This window comes from Oryctolagus cuniculus, chromosome 2 (genome assembly GCF_964237555.1).
Source record: "Oryctolagus cuniculus chromosome 2, mOryCun1.1, whole genome shotgun sequence".
NCBI classification, from domain to species: domain Eukaryota; kingdom Metazoa; phylum Chordata; class Mammalia; order Lagomorpha; family Leporidae; genus Oryctolagus; species Oryctolagus cuniculus.
Genome location: NC_091433.1, coordinates 78,609,829 through 78,628,490, shown reverse-complemented (window position 1 = coordinate 78,628,490; position 18,662 = coordinate 78,609,829). Strand labels below are relative to the sequence as shown.

Genomic DNA, 18,662 nt, shown 5'->3' with positions numbered 1-18,662 from the left:
GAATAGCAGTCATTTATTGAGTACTTTTTATCAAACTCTGAGTGATTTTCATACTTCAGTTCCTTTAATGCCCACATCTGTAGAAGACATGAACCAGTGCCCATATGGGATGCCAGTGCTGCAGGAAGAGGTTTAAACTATAACCTCTTTTTTTTAAGGTGTTGTCCAACCTTTCTTTAAAAAAAAATTTTATTTAATAAATATAAATTTCAAAAGTATATCTTTTGGATTATAGTGGTTTTTCCTCCCATAACCACCCTCCCACCCACAAACCATTCCATTTCCTACTCCATCTCCCATCACATTCTTCGTAAAGATTCTTTTTTTTGGCAGGTAGAGTTATAGACAGTGAGAGAGAGAGACAGAGAGAAAGGTCTTCCTTCCATTGGTTCACCCCCAAAATGGCTGCCATGGCCAGAACTACACTGATCCGAAGCCAGGAGCCAGGTGCTTCTTCCTGGTCTCCCATGTAGGTGCAGGAGCCCAGACACCCAGGCCATCCTCCACTGCCCTCCCGGGCCACAGCAGAGAGCTGGACTGGAAGAGGGGCAACTGGGACTAGAACCCTGAGCCCATATGGGGTGCCGGCGCCGCAGGCAGAGGATTAGCCAAGTGAGCCACAGCGCTGGCCCCTAAGATTCATTTTTAATTATATTTATATACAGAAGATCAACTTAGTATATACTAAGTAAAGATTTCACCAGTTTGCACCCACACAGATACACAAAGTATAAAGTACAGTTTGAGTACTAGTTTTACTGTTAATTCACATAGTAGAACACATTAAGGACAGAGGTCCTACATGGGGAGTAAGTGCATAGTGACTCCCATTGTTGATTTAACATTTAACACTCTCATTTATGACGTCAGTAATCACCCGAGGCTCTTGTCATGAGCTGCCAAGGGTATGGAAGCCTCTTGAGTTCACAAACTCTGACCTTATTTAGACAAGGTCATAGTCAAAGTGAAAGTTCTCTCCTTTCTTCAGAGAAAGGTACCTCCTTCTTTGATGGTCCGTTCTTTCCACTGGGATCTCACTCACAGAGATCTTTCATTTAGTATAACCTCTTTCTATAATGACACCAAATTCTTAGAGAGATAAAGTAACCAGCTCAAGGTCATATAACTAGTCAATATTTCAGAACTAATATAATATTGTGGCCCCAACCTCCTATTTTTCAGCATCCATATGTGTTTAATTACCTGTGAAAGCAGCAGATAGACAAAAGGGAAAATGTTTCATTCTTCTGAGTCTAGTTGCCAGATAGATGTTCTCCATGCCAAATACACGTTAGGATCCCTGATGAGCCTTTTTTTTTAAAGATTTTATTTATCTATTTGAGAGAGTTACAGAGAGGGAGAGACAGGGAGAAAGGTCTTCTATCCACTGGTTCACTCCACAAAAGGCCACAATGGCTGGAGCTGGGCTGATCTGAAGCCAGGAGCTTCTTCCGGGTCTCCCATATGGGGGCAGAGGCAGCACTTGGGCCATCTTCTACTGCTTTCCCAGGCCACAGCAGAGAGCTGGATGAGAAGTGGAGCAACCAGGACACCAACAGGCATCCATATGGGATGCCAGGGCCTCGGGTGGAGGCTTAACCTACTATGTTACAGTGCTGGTCCCACTTGATGAGCTTTTAACAATTACTGATGCCGAGGTCATTCTATTAGCCAATTAAGTGAGATCACCAGGGGTAGATATTAAGTTAAGCTAATTGCTGTTAAACTAAATGGCAATCAGAGAGAAGATTCTCTAAAGATGAATTAAGTTTATTTAGGAATAGCAGAGCATTGCAATGTAAATATGCATGCATAGAGAACTACAAGAATATTCAAAGAGGCTGAGGTAAGGGGAAGTTTCTCAAGGGGAAATGAGGAGGGTTACATAAGATATTATGAAACAATAATCCTTGGCTACAAGGATCGATAACAAGGGTGGCACCAATCCAACATCAAACAGCCATTTGTTGGGCAGATGTCCTTGCAGAAGTATTTGTTGTGTAAGGTTGTCATGGCCATCGTGCCAGATAGTGATTCTAGCAGTTTTTGTAAATAATCCTTTTTATCAGGTATGCATGTGTGAGAGTCCCTCTTTCATAACCACTAGGCTTTGCTTATTTTATTCATTTTGTTTAGAGCTTGGCAAAAGTAACGCCATTTTGGTTCTGACAACTTTCATAGTACATGGGTTGAAGATGGAAAAGGAATAGGAAACTAGCCTTGCATTGTGATGGTAAATGCAAGGTTAGGAGAGTGTAAATTAGAGAGAGAAAGCGATGGACTACAAACAATGCCTTTTATCTGCAGTGAGTGAGAGGGGATAAAGAATCAAGAGACAAATGCAGTCACCTAGTTTCTGTTCCATAACATGATGTGTCACCATCTGTACCCTGAGCCCTGAATGTGGAAGAGAAAACAATAGAAGGTAGCTCTAAAAAATAATCTTAGTCTTACTGGAGACAAATAGCTTATAAAAGCAATCACACAAAACTGGTAAGTCAGCCAACATTTCTCAGGAAAAACAAAGAATGCCATGGGATGGGCCCAGGCAGCATTATGATTTAAAGGCTATCCAGGAAATTCCAAGATACAGCCAGGATTGAGAATTATTATCCCACCCACTTCTCAATTCATCCTTCCTACCCTACACCCCGCTTTGCTACTTGGGGTGTGGCACGTAGGATCTGCCTGTACTTACAGACAAGCGACCGGCAGCACCTCGCCCTCCAGAAGGGTTGCTGTGCTGAAGCCAGCTCGACATGGCTTCCGCAGACAGGCAGGCGTTTGGAGATGGATAGGCTGAGAACACATCACATTCCCCTCAGTTCATTCGGATCACGTATTTGCATCACGCGTTTTCCCCATGAATGAGCTCCCAAGGCATCACCTGGCCTAGGGGCCGGCTGCAGTTATAAAATGCTCACAAAGCTGTTGCTGGAGACCTTGCTCTTTGTGAATAAACTGGTCACTTCATTGCTCTCCCTAAGTGCCAAGGAAGGCCTCCTTCCATCCCAATTTCGCACTTTTTGATTTTTAAGTCAGCCTGCCTGATTTTCAGCAACTTTGCCTTCCTTTCTTTGATCAAATCTTGTCAATGAGTAAAATTCATGATGTTTTGGGTAGCACTGTTAGCATGAGACACTAAAGCTCTGATTATCTCACCAAATGTTTATGCAAGAAAAACAAATTGAAAACCCTATTTGTGGTGGTCTGAGACTAGAACTCACTTCCACTTTACATATAAACAGAAAATATCTTTTGTGTGACTTCAGTACACACTGAATTTCCACGAATGGAACAGCAATGTAAAAAGGGGGGAGATTATACTTGTGTTAACAGCTTGATTTACTAAGAGTCATTTGTCATTTCAGCAAATATTTCCTCCTTGGTTTGGGTTATTTTACCTGCCAAAATGAGACATCTATATCAGTCTTCATTTGCAGGTTTCATTTCCATGGTGACTCTACTTAAAAGGGTACACATAAGCCTACTTCATTATGTCTTCTCTTGAGTTCCTATATTACATCATTATTAATCACTTTAATTTTCTATCTCCTTTATATTTTGGATGGAGCATTGTATGATTTTTAAAATGATACTATAGGTAAATAATATTAACTATGAATTGCATTTCAGGATATTTAAGAAGTTGTTACAGTATATTTGCTATATGGCAAATAAGCATAGGCAAAAATACTCCATATCATGCATCACCAGAGAAATGCAAGTAAAACAAAACTAAGACACCACTATACACCTATTAGAATGACCAAGCTCCAAAACACTGTCAACATCAAACACTAGCAAGGGTGTGAGGCGACGGCAATTGTCTGTCATTTCACGCTGATGGGAATGCAAAAGGTTCAGACACTTTGGCAGTTTATTATATATCTGATTGCTATGTTTGAATATGATTTGATTCCTAAACTCATGCAGACGTTGAAATTTCAAAGTCTTATGTTAATAGTACTAAAAAGCTGGAAACTTAATCCGATTATGGCATTCGAGGGTGAGGACGTTGGGAGGTAACTTGATTGGATTGCATCATTGGGGTGGAGCCCCATGATTAAATTCCTGTGACTGCAAGGATAGAGATACACAAACATGCACACTTCCTATCTTTTTCTACATGATGCTCTGAACCACCTTGGGACAGTACCAGTAAGAAGGCCACCATAAGATTCTGAACCAGTGGAGCCTGATCAGTCTTCAGTGTGAACCTCCAGAAGCATGGGCCCAAAGAAATCTCTTTCTACCATAAGTAGCCTCTGTCTGGCATTTCATTTATACCAACAAAAAGTTGGCTGAAATACTAATCACACTTGCTGTATGATCCAGTAACATACTCCTTTATTTATCCAAATGAGTTGAACATTTATGCCCACACAAAAATGTGCATGTGGATGTTTATAGCACATTTGTCTGTGCTTGCCAAAACTTAGACACACCAAGATATCCTTTAGTAAGTGAATAGGCAAATGAATATGTGTAGATCCAGACAATGAAATATTATTTAGTCCTAAAATGAAATGAGCATGAAATGACATGGAGGAAATTCAAGTGCATATGACTAAGAGAAAGAAATCAACTGAAAAGGCTGCATACCACATGGTCCTGACTGGGACGTTCTGGGAAAGGCAAAGCTATGAAGACAGTGAACAGATCAGTGGTTCATAGAGGTTAGAGGGGAGGAAGGAATGAATGGTGGTGCTCAGGGGGATTTTTAGGGCAGTGAAACTACTCTGTATGATACCATAATGGTAGATACATTCCATTATACATTTGTCTAAATGAAAGAATATACAGCACAAAGGGTGAACTCTTTTTTTTTTAAAAAATTATCTATTTGAAAGGCAGAACTTTATGTTATAGGCCTAGATATCTTCGTATTCATTTTTTTTTTTTTTGACAGGCAGAGTGGACAGTGAGAGAGAGAGACAGAGAGAAAGGTCTTCCTTTGCCGTTGCTTCACCCTCCAATGGCCGCCGCGGCTGGTGCGCTGCGGCCGGAGCACCGCGCTGATCCGATGGCAGGAGCCAGGAGCCAGGTGCTTTTCCTGGTCTCCCATGGGGTGCAGGGCCCAAGCACCTGGGCCATCCTCCACTGCACTCCCTGGCCACAGCAGAGGGCTGGCCTGGAAGAGGGGCAACCGGGACAGAATCCGGCGCCCCGACCGGGACTAGAACCCGATGTGCCGGCGCCGCTAGGCGGAGGATTAGCCTAGTGAGCCGCGGCGCCGGCCTAGGCCTAGATATCTTAATCTTTATTCTTGCCTCTACAGAGATAAGAATTCAAAGCAGAGGCATCTGTGTAGTGCACAAGTGAGGGCATGATTTATTTAAAAAAGAGAGGAAACATACTCTTGTGCATGAATGTGGCCACCTCACATGGAAAGACACTTGTCACAAGTAGGCCAAAGAGTTGCCTATGAGAAGAGAGAGGGGGAGGAGGCCTCAGAAGGATCCCCAGGCGTGAGCAAGGGTAAAATAGGACCCTTCTCCCATTGTCAGTCTCTCCTATGAGATAGGGGATGCTGCTTTAATTGAATAAACAAACAGGGTAGAGTTTAAGACTGCGCGAAGCTTTCTGGGGTTTTCATGGTGCCTCCATGTGGAGTTTAACTTCCATATGGCCATCATGGCATTTCCTCCTTCCTGTCCCTGATGAGACACCAGTGCATTCTGGGAAGGTGCGCTAACAAACTGACAGGGAAAGGGGTGAAGTTGCAATGTAGGGCTGGTTGAAATTCCAGATCATCTACTGCTATCTAATTCTCGATCTTCAATCCATTGGGTTACTCCCCAAATGCCTGCAACAGCTGGGGCAGGGCTAAGTCAAAGCCAGGAGCCAGGAAGTCCATCCTGGTCTCCCATGTGGGTGGCAGGAATTCAAGTAGTTAGGCCATCATCTGCTGCCTTCCCAGGCACATTAAAAGAAAACTAGATAGAAGCAGAGTAGCTGAGACTTGAACCAGCACTGTGATATGGGATGCCAGCCTTGCAAGCAACAACGTAATCTACTGGACCACAACACCTGCCCCGAAGGGCGATGTCTTATGGAAGCCATGGACTTTGGGTGATAATAGTGTGTCAATGTAGGTTCATCAGTGACAAACGTGTACCATTCTGGTGTGGAGCATGTTGATAATGAGGAAGCTGCCCATGTGTCAAGGTGGGGTGGGGTGTGCGGTGTGGGAGATTGCTGTTCCTTCCCCTTAATTTTGCCATGAACCTAAAAGTGCTCTAAAAAATAGACTGTTTTTCAAAGTATCATAATATGTGTCACTGAAAAAAATTTGTTATAAAAAGTGAGCATTGAGTCTGATAGGCTTGAGAACCCTTACGTTTAGAAGGAAATTAAGCCTTCTGTTTTAGGTTGGATCCTGAGGAATCCACACTATATGTAATATTAGAATTTAAGATAAACTTCATGGCCGGCACCACGGCTCACTAGGCTAATCCTCCGCCTTGCGGCGTTGGCACAGCAGGTTCTAGTCCCGGTCGGGGCGCCGGATTCTGTCCCGGTTGCCTCTCTTCCAGGCCAGCTCTCTGCTGTGGCCTGGGAGTACAGTGGAGGATGGCCCAAGTACTTGGGCCCTGCACCCCATGGGAGACCAGGATAAGTACCTGGCTCCTGCCATTGGATCAGCACGGTGCGCCGGCCCCAGTGCGCCGGCCGGGGCGGCCATTGCAGGGTGAACCAACGGCAAAGGAAGACCTTTCTCTCTGTCTCTCTCACTGTCCACTCTGCCTGTCAAAAAATAAAATAAAAAAAAAAAAGATAAACTTCACAGTATAAAGTGTGCATGCGTTTTGCAAAGTGTCTGAAAAAGTGGGATCTTATATAATGACATACATGCACACTTACATATGCATTCTATATCATAGGCATTACACATACGTTCAAGTGTAATGTAGCTGTATGGAAATAAGGGAAGAGGGAATACTTGTACTTCCCCTTCCATACAACTGTCTGACATTCAGGTTAACTCTGAATTCCAGTACTTGCTTCTAGCCCAAAGAAAATGGCTTGCTTTAAAGAATTTTCAGCTGAGTTACCACTATGCCTAATGTCTTCATGAGACACCCTTGTCAGACTGGCTTTTCTTCAAGGCCTTCTAACCAGGCACTCCCTTCCCAGGCCCTAAAAGGAGATCCTCCAGTGATGGAGACGGTGACAGGCGGGCACACCAGGCTTCCTGCAGAGGGTTGCTCTGTGCAGCCTGGCGGCCCGACCGTGTTTGCTGCAGTTGCTATAGGAGCAAACGGCCTTGCAGGGCAGCTCCATCTCTCTCCCAACACGTGCATAGCTGAGAAGCAGATTTCAGCCTGCGGTACTTCAGACACGGAGGCATGGAAGCAATCTGTGCGACTTAAATAGAACAAGTCCTGATACCCACCCCCCACCTTCCCCCGGGGAAGTGGGTGTTATTTTTAGGCTTTAAAAGCACCGCAGCCAGCATTTAGGAGTGGCGAACAGGACGCCCTGCGAGGTCTGTGTGTGTGTCTGGTGCACTGTGAGTTGAAGGCCATTGGCTGAGCCAGGCAGGTGGAGAAGCACACAGCGGCCCTACCCTGCTTCTACTCCCGGCTGCCCCCACCGACTTGGGCTGTCTGCTGAGTTCTGGCCGCTACAGCAACAAGGGTCTAGGGCTGCCCCCTGTGCGGGAGCGCACCCCAGCTCGCACTGGGCAGGGCCAGCCCTGGTGCCTCCCGGCTCTGGTGAGGTGAACCTGGCGCTTTGGCGACGCCGGGGACCAGGCCAGCATGCTGGTGGTGCCAGGCACGAGGCAAACGCCAGCACGCGGGGTCTTCCCAGTGGTGCCATTGCATCCTGCTGGGAACCAAAGGGATCCTGGCAGTGGAGAGCGCGCCAGGTCCAGCCGGCGGAGGACCAGAACCCTGGTCCACCGAGTCCCTCCCCGAGAGCCAGGGTGAGACTAAAGCCTGCCTTAGGACATCACAGTTCTGACTTGGTTGTGAAACGCCAAGTTTTCATCTTACATTACTGACCTGCTCTTTTTATTATCTACAAATAATAGTATGTTTTTTCTGAAACTAACGGACTTTTTAAGGGCAGCACTTAGGAGAACAGAAAAACTGTGCAGAAAATCCAGAGAGTGAACCCTTCCTCCCTCCACACAGTTTCCCTATTATTACCACTTTGCAGCAGTGTAGCCCACTTGTTACAAGTTGATAATTATGAACTCAATCCATTGTCTCAATTAGGATGTGCTCATTGTATCGAACAGTCATGGATTTTGACAAATGATCATGTCATGTATCCATCATTACAGCGTCCTACAGAATAATTTCCCTGCCCCCAACATCCCCCCCCGTTCATCAGTCCCTCCCTCATGCCCCCCTCCCCAATCCTGGCAAACACCAGCCTTTTCCTGTCTCCATAGTTCTGCCTTTTCTTGGGTGTCCTACACTTGCAATCATACAGTATGTTGCCTTTTCAGGTTGACTTTTCACTTAGCCACATCCATTTAAGCTTCCTCCATGTCCTTGTGGCCTGATAGTGTATTTTTATTACTGAATAATACTGTCTGGATGTGCTGCATTTTATTGATCCATTCACCTACAGAAGGGTGTCTTGATTGCTTCTAACTTCTGGTGATCAATTACTGATTTTTAAGATGTATCTGTGATTAAGAGATTACAAATCAGAAGGAACCTTTGACATCTTATGTATTAGCCGAGCAGTGTGTCCCTGTCCCACTGTTCAACCCTCCTCTGCATTCCCTGTGTGCACACATCAGATCCACAGGGAAATGCTTAGTGAAGTTTAATCATTATAAAAAGTCTTGTCAATTCTGCTGAATATTTTTCAAGCATGGAACGTGTACATTGGGAAGCAATGACTCCCACACCAGTCCCCTGTCATATTCCCATTCCCAACTGTAACTACTTATAGCATTCTTATAGTTGTCCTCATATTGATTTCCTCTTACAAACAAGTATATGTGTCTTTCACCATTTTTCCTTTCTTGAGTTAAGTACACACACACACACACACACACACATCTACTGGAATAGATATATATTCATAATTCCTAAAGAAAATGTTTTGTTTTTAAGAGAGCACAGTTGAAAGTAAAATCAAATGGAACACTTGATTTTTTATTTTTTCTTGTCTGCCACTGTGGGCTTGATCTTCAACATCATCTTATGCATTCCTTTTTAAAAAATATTTATTTATTTGTTTGAAAGGCAGAGTTACAGAAGGAGAGAGGGAGAGAGATCTTCCATCCACTGGTTCACTTCCTGAATGGCTGCAACAGGACCAAATAGAATACTGGCATCGCAGCGTAACCCACTGTGCCACGACGCCAGCCCCAAGAGAGAGACTTTTGACTCTTTTGCTCCAAACATGATGCAGTTCTACCCTGCCTAGAACTCTGTAAGTAAGAAGATGCTGCTGTCATTCCTGAAGGATCAGAGTTGAGGCGGTGACATGATTCATCTCAACCTGTATTGCCAATTCTTAACATCAGCCATTGATTGTAAACTCTTTTTCTCACAATATTCTTGGTGATGTCCCACATCCTGAGAAGGCAGCTGTGTCTTCCAAAGTTTCACTCAGAGTTTCTGACATAATTCAGCAGAATAAACCTTTTTTTTGGGGGGGGGGGCATGGAGTACACTTTAATTTTCCCCTGTACTGGTAGCACAAAGGCTGTTTTTTCATTTTTTTCCTGTCAAGCGCAACTGCAGTGCTCCAGAAAATGGGAATGGGAAATTTTAAAAGTTCCTAAGCCACTTTAGGATAGATAGTAACCATAAGAGAGGTTCGAAGCATAACCACATTTCCATAGGAAAGGTCCAGTTGCAAAAATCATTCCCTCTTACTAGGGGTTGCTTTTGTGGTGGTAATTCACGGCTGAAAAGTCTTATTATAAAATAGAATACTACTCTCTACGTTGGCTCTTTGAGCCATTAAAGAATTTTTATCCTTTTAAAGACATGGCTTATTAAAAGATTTGTTTATTTGAAAGGCAGAATGACAGAAAGAGAAGGAGAGACAAAGACACAGAGATCTTCCATCTTCTGGGTCACTCCCCAAATGGCCACAGTGAGCTCCTGGGCTGGCCTAGTGTGAAACTAAGAGCCTGAAACTCCATCCAGGTCTCCCGCGTGTGTGGCAGGGGCCCAAACACCTGGGCCATCTTCTGCTGTGTGCCCAGGCCATTTGCAGCCAGGTCTCCAACTAGCACTCCTATGGGATGCTGTGCTGCAGGCAGTCACTTAATCTGCTTAATTTGCTACACTTCCGCTCCAGTCCCTTTGAAACATCTTGTTGGGACTGGTGAGTGGTACAGTGGGTGAAGCCACTGCCTGCAACATCAACATCACATATCAGATAGCCCGTTAGAGTCCTGTCTGCTCTACTTCCAATCGAGCTCCCTGTTAATGCACCTGGGAAAGTAGTGCAAGATGCTCAAGTACTTGGCCCCCTGCTATCCACCTGGGAGACCCAGATGCAGCTGTAGGCTCCTGGCTTCAGCCTGACCAGCTCCAGCTGTTGTGGCCATTGGGGCGTGAACTAGCAGATCAAAATCATATTCTCTCTCTTTCTCTCCCTCTCTCTCTGTAACTCTGCCTTTCGAATAAATAAAAATTAATCTTAAAAAATAAAAACCTCAATTACTCCAGTATGAAAATCACTGTATTATTAGACTACATCAGGAAGAGAATCAGTTCTCCATGTCCACTCTGAGAAAATAAATGAATATATTCATGTGCTCTTGGGCAAATTCATTGGCAGGTGCTTTTCTCAGAATGCACTGTGCTCACTTTATGATTAGGCTATGAGCAAAACTCATGGTTTAGTGTGTAACCCCTTAAATAAGAAATTTCTACCTAAGAAACTGCATTCAGTTCTTACTGATCTATATTTAGGTCTATAGAGTGGGAATGAGAGTAGAAGAAAACCAAAAAGGCATTAGGAATTATAAACTCTCCAGGAACTTAACAGTAATGGTAAGGATGATGGGTTTCATTTGATGCTAATGGAACATTACTAATGAACTTATCTAAATTATATAGATAAGTGCATACAGCTAGGCGAGGTTAGGGATAATTTTTTCTATCATTTAGCACTGTTATCAGAAAATGGTCACATTTTGCTCTATTTCTGATCAGAAATGTGTAATGTAAAGATAAAAATGTGGGAGAAAATAGCAACATGTCTCTTCTATCTATAAAATCCCTAAACCCACACATACCATAACGATCAGGGCCAGTGGAAGTGGTAGGCGACAGGGGCGCAAAGCCAAATCCACATGTAATCACATAGTTTTCTTAGAATCTTGATTCCTAAAGTCAGATGAGTTAAAGGTGACTATTTCCCAGGGCCAAGTGTCCTGCAGGTAAATCACTAAACACCATGAATTGCTTGTCCAATCTCTATGTCACTACTTAGACTTTGTTTTGATATAATCATTAAACAAGAACCCAGACCACTCAACAGATTATCCATTACACAGGCTATTCTGCACATTGACATAGAAGATATTCCCCGATCCTGAGATTCACAGGACTGTTGAATTTTCCCACTCAGTGCAGGCTGTCTAAAGGAACAGCTGGCCAGCTCCTCTGAGCTCAGAGTGCCCCATTCAATTTAACATGCAAGAGTAGCTTAAAGATTTATTGCCGTTTCTTATTTTAAAATGTCTTCAGATGTAAGAATGCTAGCACTCCTGTATTCATACCAGATCATATGAACAAAATCAAACTCTTCTCCTTCTATAGATAGACTACTGCAACCAACCAAATGCATATTAAATTTCTGTGCACATTGGAAGGACATAGACTGGTAAGTAGAGAATACTTTAATTTTATTTTATTTCTTATGCTTTCTTTTTGATCAAGAGAGAAAATTATTTCACAAAAAAGTTTTATGGTTTTTCTCTTGTTATATACATCTGTCAAGTAGGCTTTACATATTTAGTTGTGACAGTAAACTATTAGTTGTAAAAGTATGTCGTATTGTTTATGTGTCTATTTATGTTGTTATTTAATATTCATTGGGCATTGGAGCTATGATACATGACTTCCCATCCTAATTGAATTCTGAAGCTATTTCTGAGGATCATATTTCAACCACTTAATTGTTGTATGAAGCATTTTTAAAGCCCATTTGTTCACTTTAAATTCTATACAATAATCTGGTCATTTTCCCTTCAACTTGGCAATAAAACTGGGGAAAGGGGTTGGATAGCAACATAAAAGTATCTCAAATAATTAGAAACGATTGGTGCTTTCACATCTGCACGCTTTTCATTTGCTGAGAGAGTAATAAAGTAATAATAAGTCATTAAAGTCAATAGCCCTGCAGCTGTGTCCATTCTCCACATAAATCACATCCTCTCAATAGTCTGTCAGTCACATGGGCCAAAATTTCAATAATGTATTTATGAAATTCTCTGCAATTATTGGTAAAACACAAGCAAGTATAATCTCATAAATTTCATCCAGTTAGATAGGATAGGACCTATTCCCATACAGCAAAGTCAGAATTCCAATAAGATAGAAGGAGCTTGTTCCTTGCTACCCACTCTCTTGGTAATCAGCAGACAGGAGAGGTTCATTTCCATTTTCTTCTGTCTGGGTACGATACCCCTGATGCTGTTTAGGGGCCGAGGGAGAGAGGTCACTCATTCTTGTCAGAGCCAGCCAGAGCTTGTGTCCTGTGGCCAAGGGACAATGTGAATTTAGTAATAATCAACGTTCGTTTGATTTTTTTTGTGCCTGGGCCATCAGAAAGTTTGGCATCAACATTGAACCTAACTATAGGGTGTTATGGGTTAAATTTATGTGTGTTCATCTCTTTCCTTTTCATCTGATTTAAAATTTAGATAAATTTTTCTGCACCATTATATTGATTTATTTTTTTATGTGGCCACGATTACTTTTTGGACTGCGGAGAAGTCGTGACTGAGGAGAAGTTGTAAGTGGACACACCTGTCTTTGTCACTGTTCTATAGTTAGAAAAGAGCTGAAATGTGATTAGCTCAGATTATCAGCTCTTCGAGAGGCAGATTGCTCTCTGAACTGAAATGACCTTCTCCTTTCAGAGGTCAAAGTTCAACCTCCTCATTTTAGACTTCAGAAAACGGAAGCCCAAGGTCACGTGATTCTATACCAGCTGTCCCCATCTGTGTTGCCCTTGTCTATGATTACTGAGAACACCTTGCCCATTGAGTATCACTGTGGAGAAGGGAGGCAGCACGAGTGTTACACAAAGTGTTACAGGCGGTGATGCAAATGGAAATTATTCATGTTGTTAACTATAATACAAATTTTATCCTTTGGTAAAATTAGGCACTTACTCATCTACAGTTTTTTTTTTTTAAGATTTTATTTATTTTACTTGAAAGGCAGAGTTACACAGAGAGAGAAGGAGAGGCAGAGAGAGAGAGAGAGAGAGGTCTTCCATCCACTGTTCACTCCCCAGATGGCTGCAATGGTCGGAGCTGTGCTGATCTGAAGCCAGGAGCCAGGAGCTTCCTCTTGGTTTCCCACATGGGTGCAGGGGTCCAAGGACCTGGGCCATCTTCTACTGCTTTCCCAGGCCACAGCAGAGAGCTGGATTGGAAGAGGAGCAGCCGGGTCTTGAACCGGTGACCATATGGGATGCCGGAGCTTCAGGCCAGGGCGCTAACCCGCAGCGCCACAGTGCAGGCCCCACTCATCTAAGTTTTTATTGTCAGATTCCCAAAGCAAAAAAATCTTAAGTTATTCTACCTTGTGATAATTATGAAGTCAAACATTTCTAACAGAAGAATTCTTATTTCCAGAAATTGGGACTAGGTTTTTCGGATCACTTGAAAAAATTGAGAAGTTGGGACTGGTGTTTAGCTTAATGACTAAGATGTTGGTTAGGGGGCTAGAATTGTGGTGCAGCTGGTTAAGCTGCTGCCTATAGTGCTGGCATCCCATATAGGCACCAGTTCATGTCCTGGTTTGCTCCACTTTCAAGCCAGCTCCCTACTAATGGCCTGGAAAAGCAGTGAAAGATGGCCCAAGTATCTGGGCCCCTGCTACTACCCACACAGGAGACCCAGAAGAAGCTCCTAGCTCCTGGCTTCTTGCCTGGCCCAGCCCTGGCTCTTTTAGCTATCCAGGGAGTGAACCAGTAGATGGAAGATCTTTCTTTCTCTCTTTCTCTAACTCTGTCTTTTAAATAAGTAGATAATCTTTATTCTAAAAATATGCTGGTTAGGATGCCCACATTTCACATCAGAGTATCAGGGTTTGATTCCTGACTTCAGTTTCCAGTTAATGCAGGCTCTGGGAGGAAGAGGTGATGGCTCAAGTAAAGAGACAGAGAGAGAAAGAGATTGAGAGGTATCTTCCATCTGCTGGTTCACTCCCCGAATGCATGCAACGGCCAAAGCTAGACCAGGCTGAAATAGGGAGCTGGGAACTCAATCCAGGTCACTCAGGTGGGTGGCAGGGACCCAATCACTTGAGCTGTCCTCTGCTGCCTCCCAGGGTGTGCATTAGCAGGAAGCTGGAATTAGAAGCAGAGTCAGACCTTGAGTCCATGCCCTCTGGTAGGAGATGTGGTATCCCAAACAGCATTTTAACTACTTTGTCAAATACCTGCTCTTCATGGTTTCTCTCTGTCACATCTGAATCACTGCCATCATTACTCTTTTGCTTTGGGGTCATTATTAACCAAAAGGAGTATAAACTGAACACAAGCATTGTGGTATCAAAATACCCTCTGATAACCAAGACAGCTACTATGTGACGGTCTTAGGGTGGAGTGGGGTGCATGTGACTAAGGGCACAATACACCTTACTCGTTGTAGACTTTAGGAAAATGGGCCTCAATTTGGTTAATAATAAAACACTAGAATCTCTTAACGCAATACTTCACCTCTTTCAGATTCCAGCCAAATAATGTTTTGCAGCAAATAATGTTTCTCACTCATGCAGAACACGCTGTTACGTTTCACCCACATTAAGATCAGGCCATCAGTGCTCCTCCGGCATGTTTCTCAAGAAACTGCACTGACATTTGAGGGCTATAAAAAACATCCTGTTTTGGGGCCTGCAACCAGTTTAGGTGTTTGGCTGTTTACTCCTGAGCCCCTGTTGCTGATTCCTGACTTGTTCTTAGTCATGTCCTCCCAAGCACAGCTTCCCATTCTGAACCCGTTAAAAACTGTCCTCACCAGGAATATGGCAACACTCGACATCCATCTGCTGCCTCCTCATTTCACTGGTAGAAAACACTGTCTCATTCTCTTGTCTTCAAACTTTGTCTTCATTATTCTGATTCAGCACCATTGGCAAGGACCAGACTCTTGGTGATATGACTGGTGGGTGGGCGGTGTTTATATAGTGTGGACCTCTGGACAAAGGGATGATTCATCTCTCAGGCAAGAATGAGTGGGATGGCTCAAGATTTCACCACACTACTGAAAATGACATGTACAAATTAAAACTTATGAATTGTTTGTTTCTAATATATTTGGACCACAGTCGAACACAGGTTGTGGAACGCAAGATCTCAGATACAAGAGTACTACTGTATAGGGAACAGAGGAGCATCAAAACTGCATGTGCACTAAAGGAACGAGGGCAGCACCAAGTTCACCAAGGTTGTTAGCATTATGGCATAAAGAGGATGGGCATCAAAGTCCAGCAGGGTGGGGGCAGGGAGGGGCAGTCACAGAAGATGATCCTGTAGCCCTTAACCACCAAGCATAGCATCCTCAGCAGAAAGGAAGCAGAACTAAACACATTCTGGCGCCTCACAGCCAAAATACCCCAGACAATGCTACCTTGGAGCGGAGTAGAACAGGAGGAAAAATTATCCCTTATAAATACTGGCCACATTGTGGTGCAGTGGGTAAGGCCGCCACCTGTGATGCTGGCAATTGTTCTAATCCCAGCGGCTCTACTTCCAATTGCATGCCCTGCTGTTGTGCCTGGGAAAGCAGTGGAAGATGGCCCTAGTGCTTGGGCCCCTACACCCACATGGGAGACCTGGATGAAGTTCTAGGCTCCCAGCTTCAGCCTGGCCCAGCCTGGCTGTGTGGTCATTTGTGGAATGTGTCAATAGATGGGTGATCTATCTTGCTCTCTCTGTCTCTCCTCTCTTTGTCACTCTGCCTTTCAACTAAATAAATAATTCTTAAAAGAAAAAGAAGCATTGGTCAAAGGCCAGTCTTCATGTGAATTTGCACTCTGGGTACACACTTGTGTAGTCCTAGGGAGATCTGTGCTTTTGCTTGGGTTTCAGGTGGTTCTCAGGCATTGGTGCTTGAAAGAGTCTGACAGCAGCCAGTGTGAAGCCCCCGGCAAGAGGTTCTCCAACCCAGGCCTCAGGAAGCCTCACATGCAGTTTCCAGGGCACTGGCAAACAAGCAGTGACAGGTCATTAAGATCACCAGAAAGAAGGGCAGCACAGGGGAGAGCCTGGACAAACAGCAGACAGAAGAAAAAGGCTGCGCAGGTAGAGAATCGGAATTCTCGTCTCAGATTAGAAACCCACGTCACTCGCCAGGTTTAAACAATTCAATGAATGGCACTCTTTCATGTATTTGCAGGAAACTGCAAAAGTAGCTAATTGCCTAAGGAACCAAACAGAATGTATATATCTTTATTATAAATTGTATAAAATTAAATATATACATTTGAGAGCACATTGGGCACAGCAGACGAGGATGAGTGAGCTGAAAGTAGTTCAGGATATATTACCAATAATTTAGAACATGAAATCACAGCTTCAGCAATATGAAGAGAAGGAAACCGGGAAGAGAGGCACAGTTTAGGTGTTGAATATGCTGCAATGAGCATGACAGATCAAGTTCCTAAACTCAAGAAATTTAAATTCTAATAGGAAAAAGTAATTCAAAGTCGAGCTTGGATGTCCCTCCTATTCTCCGGCCTCCCATGCCTCCGACCATCCTGCCTGTCCATATGCTTCCACCATCAGATTGCAGCATTTCCTGCTCAAGGATTTACTTTTTTCTTTTAATTCCAATCTTCTCTCTCTCTCTCTCTCTCTCTCTCTCTCTCTCTTTTTTGGACAGGCAGAGTGGACAATGAGAGAGAGAGACAGAGAAAGGTCTTCCTTTTCCGTTGAGCCGCGGCGCTTCAGAGAGAAGTCTTCCTTTCCATTGGTTCACTCCCCAAATGGCCGCTTCAGCCGGAGCTGTGCTGATCTGATGCCAGGAGCCAGGATCCAGGAGCTTCTTGCAGGTCTGCCATGCGGGTGCAGGGACCCAAGCACTTGGGCCATCCTCCACTGCCCTTCCAGGCCACAGCAGAGAGCTGGACTGGAAGAGGAGCAGCCGGGACTAGAACCCAGCACCCATATGGGATGCCAGCACCGCAGGCGGAGGATTAACCAAGTGAGCCACGGCGCCAGCCCCAAGGATTTACTTTCTTTTTTCCTTTTTTTTTCTTTTTCTTTTTTTCTTTTTTTTTTTTTTTTTTTGACAGGCAGAGTGGACAGTGAGAGAGAGAGACAGAGAGAAAGGTCTTCCTTTGCCATTGGTTCACCCTCCAATGGCCGCTGCGCTGATCTGAAGGCAGGAGCCAGGTGCTTCTCCTGGTCTCCCATGGGGTGCAGGGCCCAAGGACTTGGGCCATCCTCCACTGCACTCCCTGGCCACAGCAGAGAGCTGACCTGGAAGAGGGGCAACCAGGACAGAATCCGGCGCCCCGACCGCGACTAGAACCCGGTGTGCCAGCGCCGCAAGGCAGAGGATTAGCCTAGTGAGCTGGCCCAGGATTTACTTTCTTTTTTTTTTTTTTATTTTTTTTATTATATTTTTTGACAGGATTTACTTTCAAATAACATTCAGCTTTCTGTGGTTCAGTTTAGGCATCTTTTCCCCTGCAAGCCTATATGAAGTTCATTTTAGCCTCATGGCCCTTCTCCGTGTTCCCAAGCACTCTGTATTTAATCCTGTCCCATCCAAGTACTCCCCAGACCAGACCCTGCCTAGTTTCCGAGATCAGATGAGATCCGGTGCGTTCAGGGTGGTGTGACCATATACTTAATCCTCTCACAACATTTCCCACTTCTTATTAAAATCAAATGTCTGTATGTTTGTCTCCTTTATGAGACTCTGAGTTCTTTGAGGAAGCTGACTTTATCTTAATCATTTTTTTGCACTTCAATGCTTAATGCAATAGAGCAAAAAAGATAGGAAACAGAGTTAGGTTAAAAAGTTTTTTCTGTAGATAATCTTAATGCACTGCATATTTCTCTATTTAAAAAATCCTAGAAGAGGGACCGGTGTCGTGGCACAGTGGGTTAAACTGCTGCCTGTGATGCTGGTATCCCATGTGAGCATCAGTTCAATCCCAGCTGCTCCATCTCCGATCCAGCTCCCTGCTGATGCACCCGAGAAGGCAGCAGAAGATGACCAAGTGCTTTGGCTCCTGTCACCCATGTGGAAAACCTGGATGGAGTTCCAGGCTCCTGGCTTCAGGCCCAGTCTCAGCCATTGTGGTAATTTGAGAAGTGAGCCAATGCTGGAAGACACCTCTCTCTTTCTCTCTCTCTCTCTTGCTCTCTCTCTCTAACTCTGCCTTTAAAATAAATAAATCTTAAAAAGAAGTCCTAGAAGATAGGATTTTGAATGTTTCATTATAAAGATAATATTAAATGTTTGATGAGATATATAG

The 18,662-nt window shown here is 43.9% G+C and overlaps 1 long non-coding RNA gene across 1 annotated transcript in view; it reads left to right on the top strand.

Annotated features, from left to right (window-relative positions):
- LOC127487303 (uncharacterized) overlaps positions 1 to 16,779 on the top strand; it is a 45,007-nt gene extending 28,228 nt beyond the window's left edge. The window contains exon 3 of the long non-coding RNA XR_011386335.1: positions 11,757 to 16,779. This is a non-coding gene — a long non-coding RNA (uncharacterized lncRNA). The remainder of the gene's footprint in view (positions 1 to 11,756) is intronic.
- Positions 16,780 to 18,662: the final 1,883 nt, after the last annotated feature.